Source organism: Canis lupus, chromosome 4 (assembly GCF_003254725.2).
Source record: "Canis lupus dingo isolate Sandy chromosome 4, ASM325472v2, whole genome shotgun sequence".
NCBI lineage: Eukaryota > Metazoa > Chordata > Mammalia > Carnivora > Canidae > Canis > Canis lupus.
Genome location: NC_064246.1, coordinates 67,682,435 through 67,698,396, shown reverse-complemented (window position 1 = coordinate 67,698,396; position 15,962 = coordinate 67,682,435). Strand labels below are relative to the sequence as shown.

The following is a 15,962-nucleotide window of genomic DNA, read 5'->3' as shown; positions in this document are numbered from 1 at the left end:
GACCTGTTCACATCTAGTGTTCCCCTTTGGCCAGTCAATTTTCTGTCTCAGCCTATCTTAGAGGAAATGCCAGAAGAGACAGAGGGAAAAACAATGAGTTCCATGGTAGCAGGAGAAAGGTCTGCTTTCTCTTTGTCACTGGAACTGCCCTCTTTTGCTTCCACAAGTCATGTCCAAGCACTGTTTGTTAGAGTCTCATGAGCCCTCCCTTCTGGCCAATGTTCACAAATCTTCCCAGAATCCTAATTCCCATGATAATCAGACTAGTGCCCAGGGAAGACTTAGCAGGAGAACAGCCTCCTCAGACCTAGAGACCCAGAGAGTTCCTGGACTTAGATCCTGTGATGTGTGTGTCTCTTCCTCAACTAGGAAATGGAGCGCCCTTGGTACCAGAATAAGCATAAGCTGTGTTTGAGTTCTCAAATTTGGACTTTACTGGGCTATTGCTTCATTTTCTGTTTATTGGTTTTTACATTGTAGAGTTTCTTTCTGGAAAGTTCCCAGGAACACTTACTCACTGGGGGCAAATATTCATTTTATCTTTTAGAAAAACATGTCAAGAATTAGCCTATCGCACCAACCTAACAGTCTCACCTCCTAAAGGAGGTGTAGAAGAATGTAGGGGTGTGTGTGTGAACTAGAGTCCGTGTACATACACATTGCATCATTTGCTTCAAATTATCTTGCAATTATTAACTGCTCTTTCTTCCCTTCATTTACTATGTCAGAAGAATATTTCAATTAGCCACAGGTTAAAAATCCACATTCATATTTGTATTCCCAAAAGATTCCCTCTAGAATCTTGATTGGTCATCTCATCTCTAACATTAGTTGGATGCTAATGTTCTGTTGCTATGTCTTGCTGCTTCATTTAAATGAAGTGTGACTCTTAGTCATTCAAAGGCCCATCAGTGTCCTTCTGATGATTAGAGCTGATCCCCATCAACTCCCTTCAGAAAGAAACTTGCCAGAGAGAAATTCTGTACTTAGAGACTCTTCTGCCACAGACCTTAGTCCTAGGCTGGAAGACCTTGCCTTCTGTGAAGTCTCTGTGAGACAGAAGCATCCCCGTTAGGGCTCTGCTCTGTGCAGTGCTGGTGTGCGTCTTACTCAGCTGGAGGACTACTGGATTCAGTTTGAATCTAAATTTGGAGTAAAAAAAAATGTCACTCAGTAGAACTGCTTCTGTGACCACTTTGCCTTCCAACTTTTCCTTCTCTTCCTATCAGTCCACATTCTTGAAGAGTTTGTTTATAGCTTTTATGAAGTGGCTTTATTAATTTTTAAAAATCCATTGCCCTGAACCCTTTGGGATCAGAGCCCTGAGAGTAGTGAGCACCCAGAAAATCCTGAACTTGAGTGAATTTACCGACTGGGAGTGTGTGTGTAGACAAGCCTGGAGCGAGGTAATAAATGCTGAGAATTTTCTCATTTGTGAGGTCCTAAGTCACTGTTTATGCTACTGCAAACTGCCTGCAAATATCTGCGAACCTTTCCATTCTTACCTTCAACTGGGCCAGTGCTCTAGTGCTCAGCTCTGGAATAGTCTGTACCTTGATGTTTTTCTGAGGAAATGCGTTTTTCCTTTCCCTCAGATTCCTGGTGCCTGGCGTAGCACTTTTTTGATTTGCTGTTGTTCTGGCAATAGGTCAGCTGGCTCTCATGGTTCTTAACATTTCGGGTAAATACTTCCAACAGTTGTGACTGGAAGGAATCCAAATCAATTCAAGGGATTTGCATCCATTCTGTGTTCAAGGAGCTGTATTTTGAGTGATTTTTCCATTGGTTAGTAACTTAAAAAAAAAAAAAAAAAGACCCAGGAGAAGGTATTCTCTGAGGAACTCATGAAAAATAAAGCAGTTGTTTTTATATATTAAGAGATTTACTTATTATGTAAGCAGTGTGATCAATGATCTTCCATACCCAAGGAAGATAAAGTTCTTCCTTACTATCCAAACATTATGTAGAGACATGTAGAGAGAGGGGGGCATTGTGGGTAAGCACACACATGCAAAAGCCAGACTACCTGGATTCAAATCCCAGCTCTACCACTTGCTAGCAATATGATACTGGCAAAATTCATTAACCTTTCTGTCCTTAAGTCTGGTTTTCCTAAAAATTAAATGAATTATTAAGGTGCTTAGAACTATGCCTGGTCCATAGGATGTGCTATGCATCTTTGTTTAAATAAATGGAATTTTGGGATTGTTGTTCAGATGGGAAAACAAGGATCTTGAGAGGCTTACACATATTTCTAAGGTAACAGAATCAGTCATTGGCAGAGGCAAGAATATTATCACGGCTCAGTGCCCTAGGATAGAACTATGGCTCCTGGGAGAAATTTGGGGAAGGAAATACATTGAAAACCAATTAACAGGGCAGCCCAGGTGGCTCAGCAGTTTAGCGCTGCCTTCAGCCCAGGGCCTGATCCTGGAGACCCGGGATCGAGTCCCACGTCGGGCTCCCTGCATGGAGCCTGCTTCTCCCTCTGCCTGTCTCTGCCTCTGTGTGTGTGTGTGTGTGTGTGTGTGTGTGTGTGTGTCTCATGAATAAAGAAATAAAATCTTAAAAAAAAGTAATAAAACCAATCAACATTATAAAAGAGAGTGCAGGAGTAGGGGAACTCATCATTTATCTGATGGCTTAGTAAGTAACAATGTTTACTATTGACCTTGGAACGCTATCAATGCTGTGGAGACAGTCATAAAAATATAAGAGATTTATAGAGCATTTACCTAACCTGGGTTAGGCTAGATGACCTTTTTTTAGGGCTGATAACCATTTGACTGAGGATCTATAGTCTTAAATTACAAGACAACTTTTATACAGCATGGTACCATGTAGACGTTTGGCAGAATTTGAAGATGAGTTTGCTGACCTTAGGTCAAAGCGGGAGGTGCAGGGTACAGGTGTGTGTGGAAATTATGGAATTCCATCCTTCAGATATCAATTTGGAAGATGATCATTGTAAGATGGTTTAACTCCTAGAGGCACATGATCTTTTCTTCTTAAAGAATCTAGTTTAGAGGGATCCCTGGGTGGCTCAGTGGTTTAGCGCCTGCCTTTGGCTCAGGGCGCGATCCTGGAGACCCGGGATCGAATCCCATGTCGGGCTCCCGGTGCATGGAGCCTGCTTCTCCCTCTGCCTATGTCTCTGCCTCTCTCTCTCTCTCTCTCTCTGTGACTATCATAAATAAAAAAAAAATAAAAATTAAAAAAAAAATAAAAAAAAAAGAATCTAGTTTAGAGAACATTCTGGTTTTAAATGTAATTGGCCATGAGCTTAATTGTGGAGCTTAATCCCCAAATTAATTCAACTGTAGATTGTATAAATGCTGTTACACAAAAGTAGAAATATCTAGTACAAATATGCATAGACCACATCAAGGTTAATAGTTTCAGGTCTAGGTGAGATGTTTCAAGAGGGTTATGACAAATTAGAGAACATTTAGAAGCAGGTACCAGAATAGTGAAAGGGCAAGAAACCATGCCAAATGGTTAATAGTAGAAAGAGAAATAGATGCCTAAGTGGAACTTGATATATCGTTCCTAAGAGTTGAAAGGGTTGTCATTGGTAGAGTAAGATGAGGGTTATTCTTGGTTGCTTCCAGAATAAGAGTGGTAGACTGGGGACTGTGATCCAGAAGTGAGCAAATATAAGGAATTTCTAAACATTAATCCCCAAGGAAGCTGCCTGCCCTGTAAGGAGAGGAGCTCTACAGAGTGGATCTCTTCAGTTGCTGCTAGATGGACAAGCTTCTGAGTCCTGGGGACCTGACTCCTGCTGCTGGAGGGGAGGTTCAAACAAATCACTTTGGAGGTTCTTAGTATTCTAGAAAATCAATTACTCTGTGATTTCAAGACTTGGATGTCCTCTCTGATGCTGCCCTTCTGCTGGTTACTCTACTATTAAGTCAGTGTTGCAAGTAGCATGATTGCATTCTTTTTTATGACTGTATATTTTATATATATATTATAATTATATATATTATATATTATATTTTTATGGCTGGATATTATATATAGTAATTAATATATAAGATATATTTTATATGTATATAAAATCTTCTTTATCCATTCATCTATTTTTTTTTTTTTCCAAAGATTTTATTTATTTATTCATGATAGTCACAGAGAGAGAGAGAGAGGCAGAGACACAGGCAGAGGGAGAAGCAGGCTCCATGCACCGGAAGCCCGACGTGGGATTCGATCCCGGGTCTCCAGGATCGCGCCCTGGGCCAAAGGCAGGCGCCAAACCGCTGCGCCACCCAGGGATCCCTATCCATTCATCTATTGATGAATATTCATCTATTGATGGGTACTTCCATGTATTGGCTACTGTAAATAATGCTGCAATAAATATAGGGGTGCATATGTCTTTTCAAATCAGTGTTTTCATTTTCTTTGGATAAATATCCAGTAATGGGATTATGGGATGATCTAGTAATCCTATTTAAAATTTTTTAAGGAGCCTCCCTGCTGTTTTCAAAAGTGGCTGTACAAGGGTTCCTTTTTCTCTACATCCCTGCCAACATTATGTCTTGTCTTTTTGACTCTAGCCATTCTGACAGGTGTAAGGTGATCTCTTACTGTGGTTTTGATTTGCATTTCCCTGTTAAGGAGTGATGATGAGTATCTTCTCATGTGTATTGGCCATCTGTGTGTAATTTTTGGAAGAATGTCTGTTCAGGTCCTCTGCCCATTTTTTAATTGGTTATTTGTTTTGGTGTTAAGTTATACAAGTGTTTTATGTATTTGAGGTATTAACCCCTTATTAATATCATTTGCAAATATCTTCTCCCCTTCAGTAGTTTGCCTTGTCATTTTATTGATGGTTTCCTTCATTGTGCAAAAGCTTTTTATTTTGATGTAGTTCCAATACTTTATTTTTTCTTTTGTATCCCTTGCCTGCAGAGACATACCCTCAAAAATGTTTTTATGTCTCATGTCAAAAAAGTTACCGCCTGGATTTTCTTGTAAGTTTTATGTTTTCAGGCCTCACATTTAGGTCTTTAATCCACTTTGAGTTTATTTTTATGTATGGTGTGAGAAAGTGGTCCAGTTTCATTCTTCTGCATGTAGCTGTCCAGTTTTCCTAGCACCATCTGTTGAAGAGACTGTCTTCCCTGTTATAATATTCTTGCCTCCTTTGTTATAGATTAATTAATTGACTGTGTAAATGTGGATTTATTTCTGGAGTCTCTGTTGTGTTCCATTGATTTATATGTTCATTTTTGTGCTAGTACCATACTGCTTTGATTACTACAGCTTTATTTTTTTAATATTTTTTTAATTTTTATTTATTTATGATAGTCACACAGAGAGAGAGAGAGAGAGAGAGAGAGAGAGAGGCAGAGACACAGGCAGAAGGAGAAGCAGGCTCCATGCACTGGGAGCCCGACGTGGGATTCGATCCTGGGTCTCCAGGATCTCGCCCTGGGCCAAAGGCAGGCGCTAAACCGCTGCGCCACCCAGGGATCCCTACTACAGCTTTATAGTATGTCTTGAAAGGTGGGATTGTGAAACCTCCAGTTTTATTCTTACTTTCAAGATTGCTTTGGCTATTTGTGTCCTTTGTGGTTCCATGCAAATTTTAGTATTACCTGTGAAAAATGTTGGTATTCAGACAGGGGTTGCATTTAAATGTGTAGATTCTTTGCATAGTGAGGGACCTGGACCTGGATGCGAAATAAGTCATACAAGAGAAAGGCAAATATGAAATGCGGTGCCTGGGTGGCTCAGTTGGTTAAGTGTCTGCCTTCGGCTCTGGTCAGGATCCCAGGGTTCTGGGATGGAGTCCCGGATCAGGCTCCCTGCTCAGTGGGAAGTCTGCCTCTCCCTCTCCCTCTGCCTGCTGCTCCCTCTGCTTGTGCTCTTTCTCTCTCTGTGTCAAATTAATAAATAAAATCTTTAAAAAAAAGACCATGTATGTATGATTTCATACATATGTAGAATTTAAAAAACACACGAACAACAACAAAAAAAGATAAACAAAAACAGACTAAAATACAGAGAACAAAGTGGTGGTTGCCAGAGGGAAGATAGGTGAAATAGGTGATAGAGATTAAGAGTCCTCTTATCTTGAGCATTGAGCAACGTATGTATAAAATTGTTGCATCATTATACTGTATACCTGAAACTAATGTGACACGTATGTTGATTATACTTCAACAAAAAAAGTAAATAACAAAACTGGGGGAAAAAAGTCCGTGTATGACTAAAGATGCTGTATGACCATCAACATTATTTTTGCCATATAAGCAGCCAAGGCTAAGAATGAAACTGCTCTATAGGGGAGAGGTATGAATGGCTCAAAAATAAGATTTCTCTGTGGCTAGAAAGAATTTGTTTTCTGGGTCTGTGTTGGATACACAGTAGGTCATAACCAGAACCTAATTAGGTGAATCATACAATGTGCCTTCTGAAGATGAGACCTTATTCTTTGGCAAAGCTCAGGAAATCTGGTAAATGAATTAGAATGGTCATTACAGTATGTCTGTCTGCCAATGTACTTCTGAGAGTCTCCTCTTCTGACTGTGGAAGTGCCTGGTTCAGGATGGCCATGAGCTCTAGCCACTGTCTGGGGAGCCAGTCACTTGCTGGAACATAGTTAGGCTGGGCTTTTATAAAACTCTTTCTGTGAGAGTCATCACAAATAGCCCCAAAAGCCTGCAGAAGTCTTTGGCAAATTATTTCTGAATAAAGCATCTCTCTCTGACCTGAGCCTGGAACCACAATGGAAGATCCTGTTTGAACTTAAAAAAAAAAAAAAAAAAAAAAAAAGTGGGTGGCTGGGTGGAATTTAAGAGAGAGGTAAATTTTGGGGGATCCCTGGGTGGCTCAGTGGTTTAGCACCTGCCTTTGGGCCAGGGTGTGGTCCTGGAGTCCCGGGATCAAGTGCCGCGTCGGGCTCCTGGCATGGAGCCTGCTTCTCCCTCTGCTTGTGTCTCTGACTCTCTCTCTCTCTCTCTCTCTATCATGAATATATAAATTTTAAAAAATCTTTAAAAAAAAGAGAGGTAAATTTTGATCACTAAATATAACATTCCATGAAGAGGAACGTTGTGGTAATGTGCATCCTATGAAAGCAGGATGCTCAAGACAAGATGATCAAGGGGGTATGGGTAGTATGTTGAGGATCAGAAACCTGTATCTGTAGGAACAATATTTTAATTTTCTATAATTTTCCACTTTTTTACCTTTAATTCTTGAACTTTTAAAAATTAAAACAATTTTTTAATTGAAACATAGTTGACATATATTAGTCTCAGGCTTACAACAGTGATTTGATAACTATATACATTCCTATATGCTCAGTGTGGGAAGTTCAGTTGCCATCTGTCACTACACAAAGTTATAAGATTATTGACTATTTCCCATGCTATACTTTTTACCCCTGTGACTTATTTTTAACTGGAAAAATGTACCTCTTAATCCTCTTCACCTGTTTTGCCTATCCTTCCACCCCCCCACCTCTCACCCCCACCCCCCAACCCCCCACAGCAACCACAGGTTTGTTCTTTATATTTAGGTGTCTGTTTTTCTTTTTTGCTGTTTGTTTTGTTTTTTGACTTCCACATATAAGTGAACTCATTTGGTATTTGTCTTTCTCTGTCTGACTTATTTCACTCAGCATGATACCCTCTAGGTCCACCCATGTTTCATAAATGGCAAGATCACATTCTTTTTTTTTATGGCTGAGTAATATTCCATTGTATATATACATATCACATCTACCAATGGACCAATCAGAATGACTAGCATCAAAAAGACAAGAAATAACAAGTGTTGATGAGGATGTGGAAAAAGGAAACCTTTGTGCACTATAGGGATATAAATTGGTGCAGTCACCATGGAAAACAGTATGGAGGTATCTCAAAAAACTGAAACCAGAAGTACCATATGATCCAGTAATTTCACTTCTGGGTACTTACCTGAGAAAAACGAAAATGCTAATTTGAACTATGTCTCTTTTGAGAGCTTAGTCTTTCTCTGGGTTAAGGGAAACTAGTAAAAGGGATCTGAATTATTCTTGAGCTAGAATTCTTCCTTGGTTTGACTCTAAAGGTGGCAATGGAGATTGGTGGCAGAAACAGAGGCAGGTTCCTTGTGAAGCCATAGAAGCTAAAGCCTTATGGGCTCCTCATTTGCACGGACCCCTCCTGAGTCCTGAGAGGGGCCTAGCAATGTATTGTCCTGGTGCTTTTGTGTAAAAATGTAAAACACAGTGTATTCAACTGTAATTGTTAAAACACTGTCACCTTCAAATTCAACTTCCCTCCTTTCTGCTTTCCCTTCTCATGGGTGGCATTCAAGTGATCATGGGCATTTTGTAGTAGTTATTAGGGTTTGTTTTTTTTACTTGAAATGGATCCTTCAAATTGCCTAAGTTTCAGGCATCTTCCTTCCTTCCTTCCTTCCTTCCTTCCTTCCTTCCTTCCTTCCTTCCTTCCTTCCTTCCTTCCTTCCAAGATTTTATTTATTTATTCATGAGAGACACCAAGAGAGAGAGACAGAGAGAGAGAGAGAGGCAGAGACACAGGCAAAGGGAGAAGCAGGCTCCCTGCAGGGAGCCTGGTGTGGGACTCAATCCCGGGTCCCCAGGATCAGGCCCTAGGTTGAAGGTGGTGCTAAACCACTGAGCCACCCAGGGATCCCTTCAGGCAGCTTTAAATGTGGATCTTCCCCCTGGGTATAGGAATGGAGTGGCTAATGAATCAGAAATTGCCTGTGCCTTGGAACCGATACGTCAGAGTCAGAAATAAAAATGGTGAGATCCCATGAGGGAGAGTGAATGGGAACCCACGTTGCAACCAGCCATTTGACAGTGGAGAAACAGGGCTTTTTATCCTTGTCTTTGAGGTCTGTTTTGACTAGGAATACCCTTTTCATGGAGCAACTTAATGTATTAGTTAAGAAAAATACATCAAATTAAATCATTTTTAAAGTCATGGTTTTTTAAAGTCATGCAGACTGAGCTAATTATGAAAATAATGGTGAGAAAACTGCTGACTGAAGAGAAAAATTGTTTAAAAACTGTATCCTCCTTTCCCCTTCCACTTTACGTAATTATGAAGCCTCTTCTCAAACTTCTCTTCTGAGGGAGAAATAATGGCCAACAGAAATTCAACAGAAATTGGGTGCTTCTGAGATTCAAACAATTTACAGCACTTCAGATTGCTGCTGTCTCTAATGGGCTGTCAGGGAACTCCTGTTTGCTTTGGTCTGTCTTTCCTGCCTTCCACCCCATCTCTGCTCTCACACACTTGTGGTTCTTGTTGGCATTCACACTTACTGTTTTTTTAATGGTCAGCATCACAGCTTGCAAATGAATCTGCCCAAGGAGCCTGTGCTTAATGAATATAGGTTCCCTTCCACCCCATCTGTAAGTTTAAGATCCTGTGAGATCTCAAAGATTCATTTTATTTGGACAAAACAAAAGCCTCTTTCTTTACAATATCCCAGATTTTTTATTGATGATGATAAGGATAACTGAGGAAAGAGGTAATCAATCATTCATGATATCCACTATTTCCTGAATGGATACATAGTTACATGTTAGGGAAGGGGACCAAATCTAAAAGTGATGCCCACTTAAAGAGACCAAATGAGGGGATCCCTGGGTGGCTCAGTGGTTTAGCGCCTGCCTTTGGCCCAGGGCGTGATCCTGGAGTCCTGGGATCGAGTCCCACATCAGGCTCCCGGCATGGAGCCTGCTTCTCCCTCCTCCTGTGTCTCTGCCTTTCTCTCTCTCTCTCTCTCATAAATAAATAAATAAATAAATAAATAAATAAATAAATAAATAAAAAATCTTTAAAAAAAAAAGAGAGAGAGAGAGAGACCAAATGATGTAGCACGAGCCAAGAAAAACTTAACAAAGGGAAGGCTTGGCCCATGTTCAAAACATTATCATTAACATGATGACAGGGAAAAAGTAGCTATTTGATCAGTTTACCCAGATCTGAACTCTCAAAATTCACTGTCATTCTGTCAGATCACGGTCAGAGAAAGGATTAAAAACCAACAATTGTGACATTCTGAGTTCTATTTCAGGGATAGGATTTGAATCAGATTTTGTGTGTGTGTGTGTGTGTGTTTATGTTTAGAACCAACCACTCTTGTGTCTGCTCAGCACAAAGTAGATGCTTAATAATGCTTGCCGGTCAGCCTGTGGCCTGGGAATGGTGGCGAGTGCGCATCTGAACACACGCTCCTGGGAGATTGTTTCCCTTTGGACTTTCCATCCTGTGGACAGCCCTGAAAAGCCCAGAGAAATCATCTTTATAAGAGAGGTATGTGACTCATTCAATGTGAACCTAGAACTTAGTGAAATGCTGTTATTTGGACTGAACTTTCAAGGCTCCTCTGCTTAGTAAGAATTCATGAACTGAAAATAGAATTCATTCTTTCCTTACGTAGGGCCATAGATGTCTACTGTTAGCATGCCCTTGCAGTCTGGCAGCTGGAAGGTTTGCAGAAGGTATAAAAAGTGATCAGAAAGACACATTTTCCAGGAGAGGGGGGTATGCTGTTGCGATTGATCCGCCTGCTGCTTTGTCCTGGAATCGTGAAATCCGATCACACTGCATTTCTTCTGTATGTTCTCTTCCAGAAATTCAGAGCCTGCTATTCTTCTGTCTTAAGTGTAACTGAGTTACCCTGAGGAGAGCTCAGAACTGCTTTTAAATTCAGGAGGACAACAGCTTTCTGCTCACTCAGGTCTCCTGAGACTTGCCCCCAGACAAGAAAAGGGTGTTTAGCATGGGCTCTTTGCCAGAGATTCAATATACAAATTTTACTACGAGAATAAAAAGTTGGCCCACTTATAAAAGGATAATCAAAAGTTCATTGCAGTGTGTTCTTCCTTTCCGATGATGGAATCAATTTAAGTTCTGGCCTCTGAGCCACAGTATTTTTCAAAGAGGCAAGCAACTCTTCTGCCAAGTGACCCCAGGAATACCTGTGATCCTCATGCCAGGAATATGGAAAATGGAAGGGCTGGATGCCTACACCCCTGATTCTTTTACTTTAAAACCAGCCGGGAAGAATTTTGAGAGGCTTTTGCCCAAAGTTCAGTATTTATGAACTGTTCGAATATGAAAAAAGTGCTCTGGTACTGGATTGGTTGATAAGAAGAGTACACTATCAAATTTGCCCATTATTTTTAGGCTGCTGAAAAATATTTGAAAAATCTCTTACAGAGCTAGAAGAGACCTCCTCCCTCCCTCTCAGCCCAGCCTCACATCTACAAACCCTTGCTGGGCTATTCTCATTCCCTAGGTATCCCTGCACTTTCTTACTCTGTCTTTATGGTCTTCCATCTGCTGAATTTTCTCCATGGTTTAGCTCCGCTGCCTCTTTAGTGTAAAGGCTTCCTTGTTTAGAATTAATTGTAATTCCTCACTGTTCTCTAAGAATTCTATAAATATCAATAAATACCCCATCAAAGCCTCTCTCATAATGCTCTGTGCTGTGGTTATTAATGGACTTATCTATTTCCCCCCTACTTTATTTGAATAAATGAACTAGACTCAGCTTTACAGATGAGAAAATGAGCCATGAAGAAGTTTAATAATTTTCCCAGGGCCACACAAAAGAGTTATGGGCTTCAATCTGAGTCTGTTGTTCCAATGTATTTCCTCTTCTAGTCTTTTGCAGACTTTCTTCTCTTTTAATTTGATTAGTTCTGTACATATATATACATACATACACGCCCACCCCATGTGTATATTATACATATATGTCATACATAGCAATCCCCAAATCATAATCCAACTGTCTTTCTAGAACCATAGGCAATTATATGATCATCAGAATGTAGTTTTACATAGACTCATTATTACTGTGCATGGAAGGTAGACCCAGAAGCCATCTCACAAGATTTAAATTCATAAGGCTATGCAGAGTAGCTTCATATGGGCCTGGTGCAACCTGACTAGCCTTTCATTAACTCCTCACCTCCATCCCACATTCCTCCCTGCAGCTGTTCTAAATCTCCACCCTGAAATCCTGACCCCACCCTCTCATACTCAGCCTGTGCTCTGCTTTAACTGAGATGATTTAGGTCAGTGGTTCTCCAAATTTAATATGTATAAAAATCACATGGTGGATTTGTTGTAACATAGTTTCTGGGGCCTTATCCTCAGGGATTCTGATTCAGCAGGTCAGGGATGGGGCTCATGGATTTGCTTTTTCACATGCACATAGATGATGCCAGTGCAGCTCGCCTGAGGACCACACTTTAAGAACCACTGGTTTAGGCTGCCTGAGTGGGAAGAGCTTGCGACTTTTGATCTCAGGGTCGTGAATTGGAGCTCCATGTTGGGTGTAGAGATTACTTAAATAAATAAAACTTTAAAAAAAGAAAAAAGAAGGAGAACCACTAATTTAAGCCATGGTATGAGGTAGGGATGTTTTGTCCAATACAGAACCTCTCTGGTCATTAGCCTTCCTTTCTGTGAGTGAGATTTCAGAGAAACATTTTTCTCTTCCCAGACCAATCCATCTTACCAGCAGCTGTTATCCCAGCTCGTTTTGTATCGTTCAGGACCTTGCAGCCCATCCATCTCTGCATCTCTTATATCATGCATTCTGTTGGCTTTACATCTTTACTCCTTTACTAACACAACTGCTTAAATTTCCTCTCTCAGGATAATATTTAAGATACGTTGGTATGCTTAATGATTATAAACAATTATTTCCATAAGAATACATGACAATTACAGGGGTGTCTGGGTGGCACAGTCAGTTAAGCATCCAACTCTTGGTTTTAGCTCGGGTCATGATCTCAGGGTCATGAGATCAAGCACTCTCTTGGGCTCCATACTCAGCAGGAAGTCTGCTTGAGGTTCTGTCTCCCTCTCCTTCCACCCCTCCTGTTTCTGCTCTCTGTCACAAATAAATCTTAAAGAATACTTGACAACTTTAGATTCAATTCAGTTGGTTAGGAACTGAGCTTCTGTAATTTGGGAATTGGCTTGAAGACAGAAGTAAGCCACATTTAATTTATTTTTATGGAGGTGGTCGAAAGAGACTGATGGATGACACATGACAAAAGAGTTAACTTGTACATTTCGATATTCTAATAAGGATGATTCTTCTAGGAGCTTGAACAACAGACTTGGTTCACTGACCTGAATGTGTTCCACTCTGGGGGATTGTAGTATTGGCTCCAGCTTTTCATTAAGCAGTTGGAAGTGAGAAGGGAGGACAAGTGTACTTTGAAACATTTCACAATGAACTTCTCTGCATTCTAATGATCAGTCTCTTTAAGAACTTCGCTGCATAAGAATACTTTGTATGTTCTTCTGATGGTCACTTACAGTTTTCATTTGCATTCACCTCACTTGCTTAATCTTGATTCCTTATAATGAATCATAATGTTACCCAATTATACTTGGGCAGCTCATTCCTACCTGTATTCTTACTATTAGCTCTTTTCCTAATCAATACTGGTATTCTTTAGAATACATGGGAATTAGATAAAACATGTAGTTTTATATATTTTATAAAACATGTAGGCAAAACACATAAAAGAAATGGAAAGTTCCCTGATCTATTCATTTTCTGAAAATTGGTTATATTCCTATAACACGTGCAACTTTATCTTTATTCATATATAACTCTAGATTTTAAATTATCTAGCAGAAACTGAATGAAACATTGTCTCCTGAGGCATATATATTCTGTGAGATCAAAAGATCATGTCTTTTATTCCTTTTGAACCCTTAATACAGGGCTCTGAGCTTAATCAGTGCCAATTGAATGAATAAGTGGTAGTCATGAGTGAAAGATTGTAAACCTCTAACTTTATCCTTCAAAAGTCTCATTTGTCTAATTTCAAATGATGCTCTTAAAATAAATGTTTAATGCTGTGAGATTGTTCATAGTTTCTCTCTTCTCCTTTTTGTGCATGGTCTATAAAACTTTCTGGTGATCATTACTTTATAGTTTTTTATTTTTAATTCAGAAGATGGGTTCCAAATAATCACTTTACAAATGTGCAAATAACAGTCTTCTAGACAATGATATCTTTAATAGGCTTGAAATTTCAGAGTTCATTTTTTTTTCTCCTTTTAATGTGCTATTACGATTGTGACATTGGTCTTCTTCAGAAAATTTCATACACTTAGACCATCATTTTCATGGTGAATCTTAGTCCAGCTCTGATGAGTGAACCCTCCTTACATCAAGGGGCCAGAGTGGCTCTGGATTCTAAGAGCTGTGGGAAGGTTCTCTACTAGGTAAAACAGTTTTATCAAATAGAATATCATATTGAATATTTCTTAGTGTATTAATTTTTATATGGAAAACATCTTTGTCTAATAACTCATTGGCTATTCACTGCTATTTTTAATTTCAGCTTTGGCAAATCAATTTAGGCTGAAAAAAACCTCTGTCTTCCATGGTTATTTCCAACACTAACTTAACTTCCTTATGCCTCTGTTTCCAAATTTGCTAAATAAAGATTATACTGCAGTACTGCTCATCAATAGGATTAAAACGATTAGAGATCATGAAATACAAGACCAATGAAAAGGCCATTGTGGACCAGATTGCAGAATCACTACAAATCCGTCACAGGTGACCTGCCATAATGCTACATTCTTAGATGTGGTTTCTTATCATAGTGGGCCATATTTGTTCCTCTTTCTTTCTTCCATGACACCTACTAAAAGTACATTCCAACTAATAGGCCATTTGTCCTCTATAGTAGAAGACCCTACTGAGAGAGTTATTTATCCCATCTATCAGCCTGTAGGCAGAATTGTATTTTAAAACATTATACACTAACAATGAGACTGAAAAGAAATTAAGGAGTCAGTCTTGTTTACAATTACACCTCAAAGCATAAGATACCTAGGAATAAACCTAACCAAATAGGTAAAGGATCTATATCCTAAAAACTACAGAACACTTCTGAAAGAAATGGAGGAAGACACAGAGATGGAAAAGTACTCCATGCTCATGGATTGGAAGAATGAATATTGTGAAAATGGCAATGCTACCCAGGGCAATTTACACATTCAATGCAGTCCCTATCAAAATACCATGGACTTTCTTCAGAGAGTTGGAACAAATCATCTTAAGATTTGTATGGAATCAGAAAAGACCCCGAATAGCCAGGGAAATATTGAAAAAGAAAAACCAGAGCCGGGGGCATCACAATGCCAGATTTCAAGTTGTACTACAAAGCTGTGATCATCAAGACAGTGTGGTACTGGCACAGAAACAGACACATAGATCAATGGAACAGAATAGAGAGCCCAGAAATGGGCCCTCAACTCTATGGTCAACTAATATTCAACAAAGCAGGAAAGACTATCCACTGGAAAAAATAGTCTGTTCAATAAATGGTGCTGGGAAAATTGGACAGCCACATGCAGAAGAATGAAACTGGACCATTCTCTTACACTATACACAAAGATAAACTCAAAATGGATGAAAGATCTAAATGTGAGATAAGAATCCATCAAAATCCTAGAGGAGAACACAGGCAACACCCGTTTTGAACTTGGCCACAACAACTTATTGCAAGATACATCTATGAAGGCAAAGGAAACAAAAATGAACTATTGGGACTTCATCAAGGTAAGAAGCTTCTGCACAGCAAAAGAAATAGTCAACAAAACTAAAAGACAGCCTACAGAATGGGAGAAGATACTTGCCAATGACCTATCAGATAAAGGGCTAGTATCCAACGTCTATAAGGAACTTATTAAACTCAGCAGCAAAGTAATAAACAATCCAGTCATGAAATAGGTAGAAGACATGAACAGAAATTTCACTAAAGAAGACATAGACATGGCCAACAAGCACATGAGAAAATGCTCCGCATCACTGGCCATCAGGAAAATACAAATCAAAACCACAATGAGATACCACCTCACACCAGTGAGAATGGGGAAAATTCACAAGACAGGAAACCACAAATGTTGGAGAGGATGTGGAGAAAGGGGAAC

At 39.6% G+C, this 15,962-nt stretch overlaps 1 protein-coding gene across 5 annotated transcripts in view; it reads left to right on the top strand.

Annotated features, from left to right (window-relative positions):
• The window catches only part of GHR (growth hormone receptor), a 271,389-nt gene that overhangs the window by 35,634 nt on the left and 219,793 nt on the right, over positions 1-15,962 (top strand). Inside the window, exon 1 of one of the 5 annotated variants that reach the window (XM_035714891.2) lies at positions 10,146-10,292. The exons of 3 other annotated variants lie outside the window; for them this stretch is intronic. The gene's annotated coding sequence lies outside the window, so the exon portion shown is untranslated. Of the gene's footprint in view, positions 1-10,145; positions 10,293-15,962 lie in introns of those variants that run through there. One more of the 5 variants, XM_035714898.2, reaches the window with a different exon arrangement.